Source organism: Amborella trichopoda, chromosome 13, assembly GCF_054954075.1.
Source record: "Amborella trichopoda isolate Santa Cruz 75 chromosome 13, AtrichopodaSantaCruz75HAP2 v2.0, whole genome shotgun sequence".
NCBI classification, from domain to species: domain Eukaryota; kingdom Viridiplantae; phylum Streptophyta; class Magnoliopsida; order Amborellales; family Amborellaceae; genus Amborella; species Amborella trichopoda.
The window spans coordinates 22222618-22241461 of record NC_142348.1 but is presented as its reverse complement, the minus strand read 5'-3'; positions in this window follow the sequence as shown (position 1 = coordinate 22241461).

The window sequence follows — 18844 nt, the reverse complement described above, 5'->3', positions numbered from 1 at the left end:
ATATTACACATGTTTACGTGTTGTGTATGGACTGTATGTGCATATATACGATGTGTTTATACTGATATGTTTATGCGAGTATATATACAATTGCTTGCTATCAGTTATATACAATTATCAATGTATATATACACAAATATGCACACGCACATGCACCGTTATGCGTTGATAAGTGCATATATATTGTGTATGTGTATACTAATACATGCATTATATATATATTATTAATAGTTTATATATATATATATATATATATATATATATATATATAGTGTGTCTATATAAGATATGCATATACTGATATGTTTATTATGTATACACTTGCTATCTATAAACACTGATATGTGCATGCACATGCACCCTTACGCATTGATAGTGCGTACGTACATTTCTATATATACTGATATATATTACTATATAGACATTTATTATCAGTTTATACAGTTTATGCTTTTATTGGCGTATACGTACACTGATTTTTATACTACACACATACACGCACTCACACTCACGCTCACACTCACATACACACACATTCGCACTCACACACACACACTCACACTCACACTCACTCACAATCACACTGATACTCACAAATATATATACTATCACCTCTAATTTGATATGCCTCGCGAAATTCCATATTACTTTGTATAGAATTAGGCATAAGAATGGGTTTCTTCTCTTGATGAATTGGGTATGCTAAATACCCAATTGTGATAATCCATGTTAATTTTTTATCTTATTTGTGCTTGTTTTTATTATTATTGTTGAGATTCATCTTCATCGAGTTTTCTTGTTAATCAACAATCTTGAAAGCAACTTATCATCTTGGTGGATCTCCTTAAGTCATTCGATATTTGAGATCTTGATCTTGCTAGCTTGATTTGCTTAATGGTTCTTTCTTCTCTAGTATAGTACTACTCTTGCTTCTTTCATGCAAATAAGGAGTGTATTTTTTAGAGCTTTACTTGTGGTTTGCAATTTTATTATATAATTTTTTCTTAACACACACTTGCTTCTTTCATGCAAATATGGATTGAATTTTCTGAAGCTTTACTTGTGGTTTACAATTTTATTATGTATAAAAATAGCCATATATACACTTATTTTCAATTTATACATGTATTAACGTATATGTACACTGATCTATATACATTGATGTAAATGGTCATATATACACTTATTTTCAATTTATACATATATTAACGTATATGTACACTGATCTATTTACATTGATATAAATGACCATATAAACACTTATTTTCAATTTATACATGTATTAACGTATATGTACACTAATTTATATACTACACACACACTCACTCACAAACATAAACACAATCACAGTCACAAACATATATACTAATATGCTCTCGTACATGCACCCTTACGTATTGATAGTGCATATAGACACCCTAGGTGGGTTCCATACCGCCTAAGTGGGGAGCAGGCTTTGGGCTGGGCGTTGGGTGCCTGCTTAGGCTTTTGAATCACCGCTTCTGGCTATCACCTATAATCAGATATGCTGAGGCGAAATTCTATATTAGTATGTATAGAATTAAGCATAAGAATGGTTTCTTCTCTTGATGAGTTGGGTATGCTAAATACCCAATTGTGATAATGCATCTAAATTTTTTATCTTATTTGTACTTGTTCTTATTATTATTGATGAGCTTCATCTTCATCGAGTTTGCTTGTAATTAACAAGCATGAAAGCAACTTATCATCGACGCGGATCTCTTGACCTTATAGATACTTATTAGCAGTTTATATATAATATATACCGTGTATATATACGATATGTATATACTGATATGTTTATGCGTGTATATATAAACTTGCTAGCAGTTATATGTACACTGATATACGAATGTAGATACACCCTTTTGCGTTGATAGTTCACATATACATTTCTATATACACTGATATATATGACCATATCGACACGTATTATCACTTTATGCAGTTATTAGCATATATGTACACTGATATGTATATGCACACTCATATGTCTATATATAAATAGTTTGGATATACACTAATGTATAAGACTATGTATATACTTTTTATCAGTGATGTATACAGTTAGGAGCAATTTTTGTATACGTATTGATGTATAACAATATATACCATTGTTTTCAGTGTATATATATATACTGATGCATAGTACAATACATTAGTTATCAGTTATATATACAATTATTAGTTTGTAAAAAATACATTGATATGTGTATGTGTGATATCTGTATATATACGATATGTATATACTGATGTATATGTATAAAGTTAATTACTGTATGTATATAGTGCATTAATATATACATTTCTTTATACATTGATGTTTATGATCAGATATATACTTATTATTAATTTATATAGTATATACACTTATTATTAGTTTATATAATAATAAGCCGAGGCAAAATTTCATATTTCTTTGCATAGAATTAAGCATAAGAATGGGCTTCTTCTCTTGATGAATTGGGTACGCTAAATACCCAATTATGATATACCATCTAATTTTTTTTTCTTATTTATACTTGTTTTTCTTATTGTTGATGAGTTTCATCTTCATCAAGTTTGCTTGTAAATCACAAGAATGAAAGCAACTTGTCATCGAGCCAGATCTCTTTATGTTATTCGTATTTGAGATCTTGATCTTGCAAGCTTCATTTTATTATTAGTTTATATAGTATATATACACTGATTTATGTACTACACACACACATACTCACATTCACACTCACACTCACACTCACATAAACACACTCGCACATACACACACATTGGCTATCACCTCTAATCAAATAAGCCGAGGCAAAATTTCGTATTTCCTTGCATAGAATTAGGCATAAGAATAGGCTTCTTCTCTTTATGAATTGGGTACGCTAAATGCCCAATTATGATAGACCATCTAAATTTTTTTTCTTATTTATACTTGTTTTTCTTATTGTTGATGAGTTTCATCTTCATCGAGTTTGCTTGTAAATCAACAAGAATGAAAGTAGCTTATCGAGGCAGATCTCTTTATGTTATTCATATTTAAGATCTTGATCTTGCAAGCTTCGTTTTATGCAGTTGATTGCTAGCAGTTATATACAATTATCAATGTTTGTATACACATGATATTCCCCCGCACATGCACCCGTACGCATTGATAAGTGCATATGTGCTGTGTATGTTTATAATATAGGCTGATATATATGACCATATAGGCCCTTATTATCAATTTGTATGTATATAAACTGTGTATATATACGACATGTATATCTGAAGTGTTTATGCATGTATGTATAAACTTGCTATCAATACATATACACTGATATGCATACACACATGCACCATTACGCATTGATAGTGCATACAAACATTTTTATGTACACCCTTATCAGTTTATACAGTTATTAACGTATATATACATTGATATGTTTATACGCACACTCATTTGCATATGTATAAACGGTTTATACATACATCAATGTATAAGACCATGTATATACTTTATTATCAGTGATACATAAAGTTATTAGCACAATTTGTGTACGTATTAATGTATAGTAGTATGTACTATATAAGCGTACAATACGTTACTTATCAACTATATATACAGTTATTAGTGTGTAAAAAATACGTTAATATGCGTGTGTGTGCTGTGTGTGCGTGATGTTTATATATATATGATGTGTATATTTTGATATGTGTGCATGTGTAAACTGTATATATATAATGCATTAATATGTAGATTTCTATATATATTGATGTATATGACCATATATATATTTATTATCAGTTTATACAATTATTAACGTTTATGTACACCGATTTATATACTAAACACACACTTACTCACACACTCACACTCACACTCACACTCACTCACACGGTCACACACTCACTCACACATACACATGCAGACACTCACACTAATACTCACACTCAGATATATATTCTACACCTATATGCATGTATGTATACAGTTGTTTTGTATTTGTTAAGTACAATTATAAATGTATATGTACACTTGTATATGTGCGTACATACACCTTTATGCGGTGATAAGTTCATAACTGTGTATGTATATACTAATACGTGCATTCTATTTACACTGATATATATTACCATATAGACACTCATTAGCTGTTTAGATATATATATACAGTGTGTATATATATACAATATGTATATACTGATATGTTTATTCGTGTATGTATAAACTTGTTATCAGTTATATATACATTGTTATGCGTAGGCACATGCACCCTTTAACATTGATAGTGCATACATACATTTTTATTTATATTGATATATATGACCATGTAGACTCTTATTATCAGTTTATACAGTTATTAACGTATATGTACATTGATATGTAAATATGTACACTCATATGGATATGTATAAACGATTTATATATACACTAATGTATAAAACCATGTAAACACTTATTATCAGTGCTATATACAGTTATTAGCACAATTTGTGTACGTATTGATGTATAGCAATGTATACCATTGTTTTCAGTGTATATTTATTTACTGATTCAATTATCGTTACATAACATTAGTTATCAGCTTTATATACAGTTATTTGTGTATTAAAATTACAATGTTATACGTGAGTGTGTGAGCGTTATGTCTGTATATATATGATGTATATATATTGATATGTGTGTGTATAAAGTGCATAACCGTATATATACACTTATTATCGGTTTATACCTTTATTAATATAAATGTCACTCACACAGTCACACTCACAGACATACTCACTCACGAACACACACACACACTCACATGGACACACTCACTCACTCACAGGCACATACACTCGCTCATACTCACACTCACACAACTAATGTATTGAATGGTTATATGCATCAGTATATAATATTGAAAACAATGGTATGTATTGTTGTACATCAGTATGTACACAAATTGTTTTAATAATTATATGTATTTTTGATATTAAGTATATACATGGTCTTATACATTATACATACGTATATGAGTGTGTGTATATACATATCAGTGTATATATAAGCTAATAACTGATAAACTGATAATAAGTGTCTGAAAGGTCATATATATCAGTGTGTATGTAATGTATGTATGAACTTATCTATGCATAATAAAGATGCACGTGCGTGTGCATATCAAGGTATATATAACTGATAGTAAGTGTATACGTACACGCATAATTATATCAGTATATACATATCGAATATATAAACACTGTATATGTAACTGATGGTAAGTGTATACATACATGAATAAATATATCAGTTTATACATATCGTATATTAAATACTATATGCTAATAAGTGTCTATATTATCATATATATCAGTGTATATAGAATACATGTATTATACATACTTACATACACAATATATATTTACTTATCAACGCATAAAGGTGCATCTACATGCGTTTATCAGTATATATATACATGTATAATTGTATATAACTGATAGCAAACAAGTGTATACATACACGCATAAATATATTGTAAATATGCCCACATCAGTCCATACACAACACGTATATATGTGTAGTATATATATATATATATATATATATATATATACATATACGTTAATAACTGTATAAACTGATTATAAGTGTATATATGGTCATATACATAAATATATATATACTACACATATATGCTAATGTATTTTGATATTTGTATATATATGATATGTATATACTGATATGTTTATGCGTGTATGTATACATTAGGTATCAGCTATATATATTGTTATTAGTGTGTAAAAATGCATTGATGTGTGTGTCTGTATAGACAATGTGTACATACTGATATATGTGTGTGTGAAATGCATAACTGTATATATACAGTTATGAACATATATGTATACTGATTTATATACTACACCCAGACACACATGTACTCACACTTACACTCACACTCACACTCACACACACACACTCACATCACAGTCACACACTCACAGATATATATATTACACATACATGTGTGTTTATATACGATATGTACACTGATTTATATACTACATCTATATACCCACACACACACATGTGCACTCATACTCTCACTCATACACATTCACATCTCACTCACACTCACAGATATATATATATATATATATATATATATATATATATATATATATATGTATATATATATATACGTTGTGTATGGACTGATGTATGCATATATATGATATGTGTATACTGATATATTTATGCATCTATGTATACAGTTGCTTGTTATCAGTTATTTACAATTATCAATGTATATATAAACTAATATGAACATGTACATACACCCTTGCGCGTTGATTAGTGCATATACAGTTGTAAAGGTATATGTATACTGAGTTATATACTACACCCACACACACACACGCACTCACACTCATACTCACACTCACACTCACACTCACACACTCACATTCACTATCACACACACTCATACTCACAGATATATATATTACACATATATGTGTGTTGTGTATGGACTAATGTGTGTATATATATACACATATATACGATATGTATATATTATGTATACAGTTGCTTGCTTTTAGTAATATACAATTATCAAAGTATATACGCACGCATATGCACGAACGTGCATTCCATGTACTTATTAGTAGTTTATATTTATATATAGTGTGTATAGATACGATATGCATATACTGATATGCTTATATGCTTATGTTTAAACTTGCTTTCAGTTATATATACACTGATATGCACACACATATGCACCCTTACGCATTGATAATGCTTACATATATTTCGGTGTGTGTATATATACTGATGCATATAACCATACAATACATTAGTTATTAATATGCATAAAATACAATGTGTATATACTGATAGGTGTATCTGTAAAGTGCATAACTGTTTATATACACTGCACTAATATATAGGTTTTTACATACATTGATGTGTATGACTATATATACACTATTTATCAGTTTATACGGTTATGAACGTATATGTACATTGATTTATATGGCACACACACACACTCACACTGACACTCATACTCACATATACACACTTACACTGACACTCGTACTCACACACACTCACACTTACACTCATACTCACACACACAGTCACACACACTCACTCACACACACTCACATACACTCATTCACACTTACACACAGAGACACACTCACCCACACTCACACTCACACTCACACTCATACTCACTCACACACACACACCTCACACACGCACACACAATCACACTAACACCACACTCTCAGATATATATACTACACATATGTGCGTGTTATATATGGACTGATGTGAGTATTTATACGATATGTATAAACTAATATGTTTATGCATGCATGTATATAGTTGCTCGGTATCTGTTATATACAATTATGAATGTATATATACACTGCTATGCGCATGCACATGCACCCTAACTCGTTGATAAGTGTATATATACTGTGTATGTATACACTAATACATGCATTCTATATACACTGAAATATGTTACCATATAGACACTTATTATATATATATATATACAGTGTATATATATATACGATAATATATATTGATATGTTTATGCGTGTATGTATAAACTTGTTTTCAGTTATATATACACCGATATGCGTATGCACATGCATCCTTACGCATTGATACTGCGTACATACACTTGTTTATCCATTGATATATTTGACCATATAGTCACTTATTATCAATTTTTGTTGTTACACACACACACTCACACTCACACTCACAATCACACTCGTTCACACACAAGCTCACACACTCATACTTATACTCACACTCACACTCACTCACACTCACACTCACACTCACACTCACACTCACACTTATACTCACACTCACACTCACACTCACACTCACACTCACACTCACACTTACAATCACACTCATACACATTCACACTCACACTCACACTCACACACACACTCACACACTCATACTCACACACACACACACACACACTCATACTCACACTCACACACACTCATACTCACATTGGCTCACACACTCACACATTCACACACACACTCACACTCACACTCGCACTCATAACTCACACTCACAGTCACAGTCACTGTCACAGTTACCCTCACACTCACAGATATATACTACACATATATGCGTGTTGTGCATGGACTGTTGTGTGTATATATACGAGATACATATATTGATATGTTTATGCATTTATGTATACAGTTGCTTGCTATCAGTTGTATACAATTATCAATATATATATATATATATATATATATATACTGATATGTGCACACACATGCACCCTTACGCATTGATAAGTGCGTATATATTGTGTATGCATACACTTATACATGCATTCTATATACACTGAAATAAATGACCATATAAACATATATTAACAGTTTATATATAAATATATATATATAATGTGTATATATATGATATGTATATACTGATATGTTTATACGTGTAGGTATAAACTAGCTATCAGTTATATAAACACTACTATGCGCACGCACATGCACCCTTACGCATTGATAGCGCATATATACATTTTTATGTACACTGATATTTGTTAACATATATACACTTTTTATCAGTTTCTACTGTTATTAGCGTACACGTACATTACTACGTATATGAATGCACAGGTGGCTATTGCAGCCAATAAGGTAAATGGACATATCCCCCCACCCCTCCTTTTTGATTATTTTCCTCTCAATTCTTTCCATTCGAATCATTATCTTCCATTTGAATGATTTTTCCTTATACAATTTTCCAAACTGTGATAAATTCAGACCTTAAAGAATTATTTCTTCTAGCTATCACCTCTAATTAGATAAGCTTAGGCGAAATTCTATATTACTTTGTATAGAATTAGGCATAAAAATGGGTTTCTTCTCTTGGTGAATTGGGTATGCTAAATACCCAATTGTGATAGTCCATCTAAATTTTTTGTCTTATTTGTACTTGTTTTTATTATTATTGATGAGCTTCATCTTCATCGAGTTTTCTTGTAAAGCAACAAGCATTAAAGCAACTTATCATCGAGATGGATCTCTTTACATTATTCGATATTTGTGATCTTGATCTTGCAAGCTTGATTTGATTAATGGTTCTTTCTTCTCTAGTATAGTACTTATCTTGCTTCTTTCATGCAAAAATGGAGTGAATTTTCTGAAACTTTACTTGTGGTTTGCAATTTTATTAAGTAACTTTTTCTTAATACACACACTCTTAACACACACACACTCTTTATTAAGTAACTTTTTCTTAACACACACACACTCTTTCTTCTTTCATGCAAATATGGAGTGAATTTTCTAGAGTATTACTTGTGGTTTGCAATTGTATTAAGTAACTTTTTCTTAACACACACCTCATACACACACTCACACTCACATTCACACTCACGCTCACTCTCACTCTCACTCTCACTCTCACACTTACACTCACACTCACACTTACACTCACACTCACTCTCACACTCAGACACACACATACACACTCACACTCACACACACTCACACTCACATGATCACACACACTCATACACACATTCACACTCACACTCACACTCACACTCACACTCGCACTCGCACTCACACTCACACTCACACACTCACACGCACATACTCATACACTCACACACGCTCACTCTCACACATTCACGCTCATGCTCACATTCAGACTCAGATATATAATACACTTATACGCATGTTGTGTATAGACTGATGTGTGTTTATATACTATGATATGTTTATGCATGTATGTATACAGCTGTTTGTTATCAGTTATATACAATTATCAATGTATGTTTATAATGATACATGTACGCACATGCACCCTTACGCATTGATAAGTGTGTATGTACTGTATATGTTTGCACTAATACATGCATACTATATACAAATATATATGACCATATAGACATTTATTAGCACTTTACACACACACACACATATATATATATATATATATATATATATATATATATATATATATATATATATATATATATATAGTGTACATATATACGATATGTATATACTGATATGTTTTTGCGTGTATGTATAAACTTCCTATTGGTTATATATACACTGATATGCGCCTGCACATGCACTCTTACGCATTGATAGGGCATACGTACATTTCTATATACACTGATATGTATGGCCCTATGGACACTTTTTATCAGTTTATACAGTTATTAGTGTTTATGAACACTGATATGTATATACTCACACTCATGTGCATATCTGTATTGGGTTTATATATACACTAATATATAAGTACACAATATGTATATACTCACACTCATGTGCATATCTGTATTGGGTTTATATATACACTAATATATAAGACTATATATGTACTTATTATTAGTGATATATATAACTATTAGCTCAATTTGTGTACGTATTGATGTATATCAATATATACCATACTTTTCAGAGTATATATATATATACTAATGCATATAACCATATAATACATCAGTTATAAGCTATATATACAATTATTAATATGTAAAAATACATTGATATGTGTGTGTGTGTGATGTCTGTATTTATATGATGTATATATACGGATTTGTGTGTGTGTGTAAGTGTAAAGTGCATAACTTTATATATACAATACATTAATATATACGTTGTTTTATATGACCATATATACACTAATTATTACAATATACCTTTATTAATGTATATGGACACTGATTTATATACTACACACACTCACAGTCACACTCACCCTCACCCTCACCCTCACACTCACACTCACACTCGCACTCGCACTCCCTCACTCATACACACACACTCACACACTTACACTCACACTCGCACTCTCACTCTCACTCGTACTCACACTTACACACACACACTCACACTCACACTCACACTCACACTCACACTCACAAATATATATACTATCGCTTGTAATCAGATATGCAATTGCGAAATTCCTTATTACTTTGTATAGAATTAGGCATAAGAATGGGTTTCTTCTCTTGATGAATTGGGTATATTGAATACCCTATTGTGATAGTCCATGTAAATTTTTTATCTTATTTGTACATGTTTTTTATTATTATTGATGAGCTTCATCTTCATTGAGTTTTCTTGCAAATCAACAAGCACGAAAGCAACTTATCATTGAGGCGGATCTCTTTACGTTATTCGATATTTGAGATCTTGATATTGCAAGCTTGATTTGCTTGATGGTTCTTTCTTCTCTATTATAGTATTGCTCTTGCTTCTTTCATGCAAATATAGTGTGAATTTTCTAGAGCTTTACTTGTGGCTTGCAATTTTATTAAGTAATTTTTTCTTAACGCACACACACTCTTGCTTCTTTCATGCAAATATGGAGTTAATTTTATGGAGCTTTACTTGTGTTTTGCAATTTTATTAAGGAACTTTTTCTTTACACACACACACGCACCACACACACACACGCACCACACACACGCATCACACACACATACTCACACTCACACTCACTCTCACACTCACACTCACACTAATGTATAGGAATGGGTTTATATATACACTAATGTATAAGGCCATGTATATACTTATTATCAGTGATATATACAGTTATCAGCTCTATATGTTTATGTATTGATGTATATATGCATAGAATACATTATTTATCGGCTATATATACAATCTAGTGTGTGAAAAATACATTGATGTGTGTGTGATGTCTGTATGTATACAATGTGTATATATGGATTTCTGTGTATGTGTAAAGTACATAACTGTATATATACAGTGTATTAATATTTACTTTTATGAAAATACTGTTAATGGCACAAATTAAAGCTCAAAGCATAATTTTTTACTGATAAATAAGAAGCAGAGAGTGACTACAGGACCAAGTAATCAATATTTTATTGTTGATTGTGTAAACTGTAAACTTACAGGAGCAAGCAATTGTACATATAGGATTAGTTCCCCAAACTTAATCCTTCAGCTCTGTTTCCTCAAGAAAATGAAAAGCCCTCTTCAAATTATCCCAAATCAGAGAGAAAAACCCTTTTCAAACTATCCCAAATCAGCTTTCCATTTTCCTAAATCAGCATCCCATCTTCCTTTTCTCTCTCTAAAAATCAGTTAAGGCCTCTTCCATTAGGGTTCTTTCTTTTCTCTCTCTAAAAATCACTTAGGGCTGCCCCTTCCATTAGAGTTTGTGAAAGCTATTTTCTTCTTCCTTCTTCTTGCTATAAACCCTAATGGCTATGAGCCGAGCCATATTTTCTTCTCTTCCTTTACTACGTCGTTCTTCCTTCTTCTCTTTACACAGTAAACATAGATGTAAATCCCAAATTTATATGAACTTCTTTCAACTAAAGAAATTTATAAAACTTTAACCATAGTTATGGAATGACCATAGACACCATACCATAATTAAATAACTGTCGTGACAAAACAAAAATCGTGTATTTATTTTTTGATACCTGCTAAGTAGGAGTTATGTTTAAGTATTTACTAAATAAATTTATAGTATATTTATTTGTTTTTGTATGTAATAAGTAGGTGTGATGTTTCTTAAAGTATTTAATTAGTAGATTTATATGGTACTTTTTTTTGTATATACTAATTAATTATATATTTAATATTGGTTGAGACTCACAAGACATCTAAATTAATTGACTTAATTATATTAGTCTAGTAAAGTTTTTATAGATGAATTAGTAATTGACGGTTTTGACATTATTTTTATTTTTTACAATTTCAAAATTTTTAATATGATAAATTTGTCCGATTTTTTTTATTCCGATTTTTTTAACCTAATCCGATATATTAGCGATATCTTTATATGAAGTATTTTTACCAATCCGTATTTTTTATCCAATTTTTTCATCCGATTTTCAAAATAAAAACGATTTATTTCCGATATGTATATACTGATATGTTTATGCGTGTATGCATAAACTTTCTATCAGTCATATGCACACTGATATGCACACACACATGCACCCTTACGCATTGACAGTGCATATATACATTTCTATATACACTGATATAAATGACCTTATTTATACAGTTATTAGTGTATATGTACAATGTAATGTATATACGCACACTCATATGCATATCTATAAAAGGTTTATATATACACTAATGTATAAGACCCATGTATGTACTTATTATCAGTGATATATACAGTATTGAGGTCAATTTGTCTACGTATTGATTTATAACAATATATACCATTATGTTCAATGTATATATATTTATATTGATGCATATAACCAAACAAAACATTAGTTATTTGCTTTATATATAGTTATTAGTTTGTAAAAAATACATTGATATGTATGTGTGATGTCTGTATATATACGATGTGTATATAATGATATGTGTGTATGTGTATGTACAAAGTGCATAACTGTATATATACAATGCATCAATATATACATTTCTATATATATTGACATATATGAGGATATATACATTATTTATCAGTTTATACTGTTATTAACGTATATGTATACTGATTTATATGCTACACACACACTCACACTCACACTCTCCCTTACACTCACACTCACACACACTCACTCACACACACACACACTCACACACACTCACTCACATACATACAAACACACTCACACTAACACTCACTGACACACACACTCACATTCACAAATATATATATTACACATATATGAATGTTGTGTATGGACTGATGTGTATATACGTACGATATGTATATACTAATAATTTGCGATCTTGATCTTGAAACCTTGACTTGCTTAATGGTTCTTTCTTCTTTTGTATAGTACTTCTTCTTTCATGCAAATAAGAAGTGAATTTTTTGGAGCTTTACTTGTGGTTTGCAATTTTATTATGTAACTTTTCTTAACACACACACACTTGTTTCTTTTATACAAATATGGAGTGAATTTTTTGGAGTTTTACTTGTTTCCAATTTCATTAACTTTTTCTTAACACACACACACACTCACACTCACATACTCACATCACACTCACACTCACACACACTCACACGCACATATACGCACACACTCACACACACACTTGCACTCACTCACACTCACTCACACTCACACTCACACTCACAGGTATATATAGTATCACCTCTAATCAGATAAGCCTATGCAAAATTCCATATTACTTTGTATAGAATTAGACATAAGAATGGGTATGCTAAATTTCCAATTGTGATTGTCAATGTTAATTTTTTTTCTTATTTGTACTTGTTCTTATTAATATTGATAAGTTTAATCTTCATCGAGTTTTCTTGTAAATCAACAAGCATGAAAGCAACTTATCATCGAGGCAGATCTCTTTACGTTATTCGATATTTGAGATCTTGATCTGGCAAGCTTGATTTTCTTAATAGTTCTTTTTTTTCTAATATAGTGTTACTCTTTCTTCTTTCATGCAAATACGGAGTGAATTTTTTGGAGCTTTACTTGTGGTTTGCAATTTTATTAAGTAACTTTTTCTTAACACACAACTCTCTCTTCTTTTATAACTTTTTCTTAACACACACATGCACACACACACACCACACACACACACTCACACTCACACTCGCACTCGCACTAATGTATAAGTATGGGTTTGTATGTACACTACTGTATAAGACCATGTATATATACCTATTATCAATGATATATACAATTTTTTCTCTATATGAGTTGGGTATGCTAAATACCCAATTGTGATAGTCCATGTAAATTTTTTTTCTTATTTGTACTTGTTTTTATTAATATTGATGAGCTTCATCTTCATCAAGTCTTCTTGTAAATTAACAAGCATGAAAGCAACTTATCATCGAGGCGGATCTCTTTACGTTATTCGATATTTAAGATCTTGATCTTGATCTTGCACGCTTGGTTTCCTTAATGGTTCTTTCTTCTCTAGTATGGTATTGCTCTTTCTTCTTTCATGATACGGGATGAATTTTATAGAGCTTTACTTGTGGTTTGCAATTTTATTAAGTAATGTTTTCTTAACACACACAATCTCTTGCTTCTTTTATTCAACTATGGAGTGAATTTTTTGGAGCTTTACTTGTGGTTTGCAATTTTATTTACATTTTCTTAAGACACACAGCCCGCACACACACTCACACTCACACTCACACTCCCACTAATGTATAAGAATGCGTTTGTATATACGCTTCTGTATAAGACCATGTATATACCTATTATCAGTGATATATACAGTTATTAGCTCAATTTGTGTATGTATTGATGTATAGCAGTACATACCATTGTTTTCAGAGTATATATATGTACTGATGCATATAACCATATAATAAATTAGTTATTAGCTATATATACAGTTACTAGTGTGTAAAAATACATTGATATGTGTGTGTGTGATGTCTGTATATATACGATGTGTATACACGTATTTGTGTGTGTGTAAAGTACATAACAGTAAATTTTCAGTGCATTACTATATACATTTCTATATACATTGATGTATACACTTTTTATCAGTTTATACATTTATTAATGTATAATGTACATTGATTTATATACTATACACACACACATATGCATTCATACTCACACTTACACTCACACTCACACTTACACTCTCAATCACACTAACACTCACACTCACGCACACGTACACACACACTCACACTCACACTGATATCGTACACACATGCACCCTTACGCATTGATAGTGCATACATATATTTCTCTATACACTGATATGTATGACCATAGAGATACTTATTATCAGTTTATATAGGTATTAGTGTATATGTACATTGAAATGTATATACCTACACTCATATGTATATGTATAAAGGGCTTATATTTACACTAATGTATTAGACCATGTGTATACTTATTATCAGTGATATATACAGTTATTAGCTCAATTTGTATATGTATTGACGTATAGCAATATATACCATTGTTTTCAGAGTATATATATATACTGATATATATAACTATATAATACATTACTTATTTGCTATATATACAATTTCTAAGGTGTAAAAATTCATTGATATGTATGTTTGTGTGTAATGCCTATATATATACGATGTGTATATACGGATTTCTGTGAATGTGTAAAGTGCATAACTGTATATATAGAATGCGTTAATATATACATTTCTATATATATTGATGTAGATGACCATCAATACACTTATTATCAGTTTATACCTTTATTAACGTATACGTACACTGATTTATATATTACACACACACACACGCTCTCATACTCACACTCACACTCATACATACACACACACACTCGCACTCACACACACACTCACACTCGCACTCACACTCACACTTACACTCTCACTCACACTTACACTCACACTCACGCACATGTACACACACACTCATACTCGCACTGATATCATACGCACATGCACCCTTACGCATTGATAGTGCATACATATATTTCTATATACACTGATATGTATGACCATATAGATACTTATTATCAGTTTATACAGTTATTAGTGTATATGTACATTGAAATGTATATACATACACTCATATGCATATGTATAAAGGGCTTATATTTACACTAATGTATTAGACCATGTGTATACTTATTATCATTGATATATACAGTTATTAGCTCAAGTTGTATATGTATTGATGTATAGCAATATATACCATTGTTTTCAGAGTATATATATATACTGATATATATAACTATATAATACATTACTTATTTGCTATATATACAATTTCTAAAGTGTAAAAATACCTTGATATGTGTGTGTGTGTGTGATGTCTATATATATACGATGTGTATATACGGATTTCTGTGTATGTGTAAAGTGCATAACTGTATATATAGAATGCATTAATATATACATTTCTATATACATTGATGTATATGGCCATCTATACACTTATTATCAGTTTATACCTTTATTAACGTATACGTACATTGATTTTTATATTACACACACACACGCTCTCATATTCACACTTACACTCACACTCATACATACACACACACACTCGCACTCACACACACACTCACACTCGCACTCGCACTCACACTCCTCACACTCACACTCACACTCATGCTCACGTCCACACTCACACTCATACTCACGCTCACCCTCACACTCATGCATAATCACACTGACACTCACAAATATATATACTATCACCTCTAATATGATATGCCTCGATGAAATTCCATATTACTTTGCATAGAATTAAGCATAAGAATGGGTTTTTTCTCTTAATGAATTGGGTATGCTAAATACGCAATTGTGATAACTCATGTTAATTTTTTATCTTATTCATACTTGTTTTTATTATTATTGATGAGCTTCATCTTCATCGAGTTTTCTTGTAAATCAACAAGCCTGATGCAACTTATCATCAAGGAGAATCTCCTTATGTTATTCAATATTTGATATCTTCATCTTGCTAGCTTGATTTGCATAATGGTTCTTTCTTCTCTAGTATAGTACTGCTCTTGCTTCTTTCATGCAAATATGGTGTGAACTTTCTGATGGTTTCCATGTGGTTTGCAATTTTATTATGTAACTTTTTCTTACACACACACATATGCACACCAAACACACACACATACTCACACTCACACTAAGGTATATGACCATGTATATACTTATTATCAGCTATATATACCGTTATTAGCCCAATTTGCGTATGTATTGTTGTATAACAATATATATCATTTTTTTCAGAGTGTATATATATATACTGATGCATATAACCATACAATACATTAGTTATTCAATTTATATACAGTTACTAATGTGTAAAAATACATTGATATGAATATGTGTGTGTGTGACGTTTGTATATATAGGATGTGTATGTACGAATTTGTGTGTATGTGTAAAGTGCATAATTGTTTATATACAGTGAATTAATGTACACATTTCTATATATATTGATGTATATGACCATATATAAACTTATTATCAGTTTATACATTTATTAACGTATATGTACACTGATTTATATACTACACACACGTACTCACACTCACACTCACACTCACACTCATGCACACGCACTCACACTCACACTCATGCACACGCACTCACATTCACACTCACACGCGCACTCACACATATACACACGCACTCACACATGCACTCATACACGCACACTCACACTCACACTCACACTCACACTCACTCAAACTCACACACACTCACACTCACACTCACTGATATACATACTATCACCTCTAATCTGATAAGCCTAGGAAAAATTCCATATTACTTTGTATATAATTAGGCATAAGAATGGGTATATTCTCTTGATGAATTGGGTATGCTAAATACCCAATTGTGATAGACCATTTAAATTTTTTTTCTTATTTGTACTTGTTTTTATTAATATTGATGAGCTTCATCTTCATCGAGTTTTCTTTTAAATCAACAAGCGAGAAAGCAACTTAACATCAAGGTGGATCTCTTTACCTTATTTGATATTTGAGATCTTGATCTTGCAAGCTTAATTTGCTTAATGGTTCTTTCTTCTCATGTATAGTACTGCTCTTTCTTCTTTTATGCAAGTACAGAGTGAATTTTCTAGAGCTTTAGTTGTGGTTTGCAATTTTATTAAGTAACTTTTTCTTAACACACAAAGCTTCTTTCATGTAAATATGGAGTGAATTTTTTGGAGCTTTAGTTGTGGTTTGCAATTTTATTAAGTAACTTTTTCTTAACACACACACACACCACACACACACTCACACTCATACTAATGTATAAGAATGGGTTTGTATATGCACTACTGTATAAGACTAAGTATATACCTATTATCAGTGATACATGCAATTATTAGCTCAATTTGTGTATGTATTGATC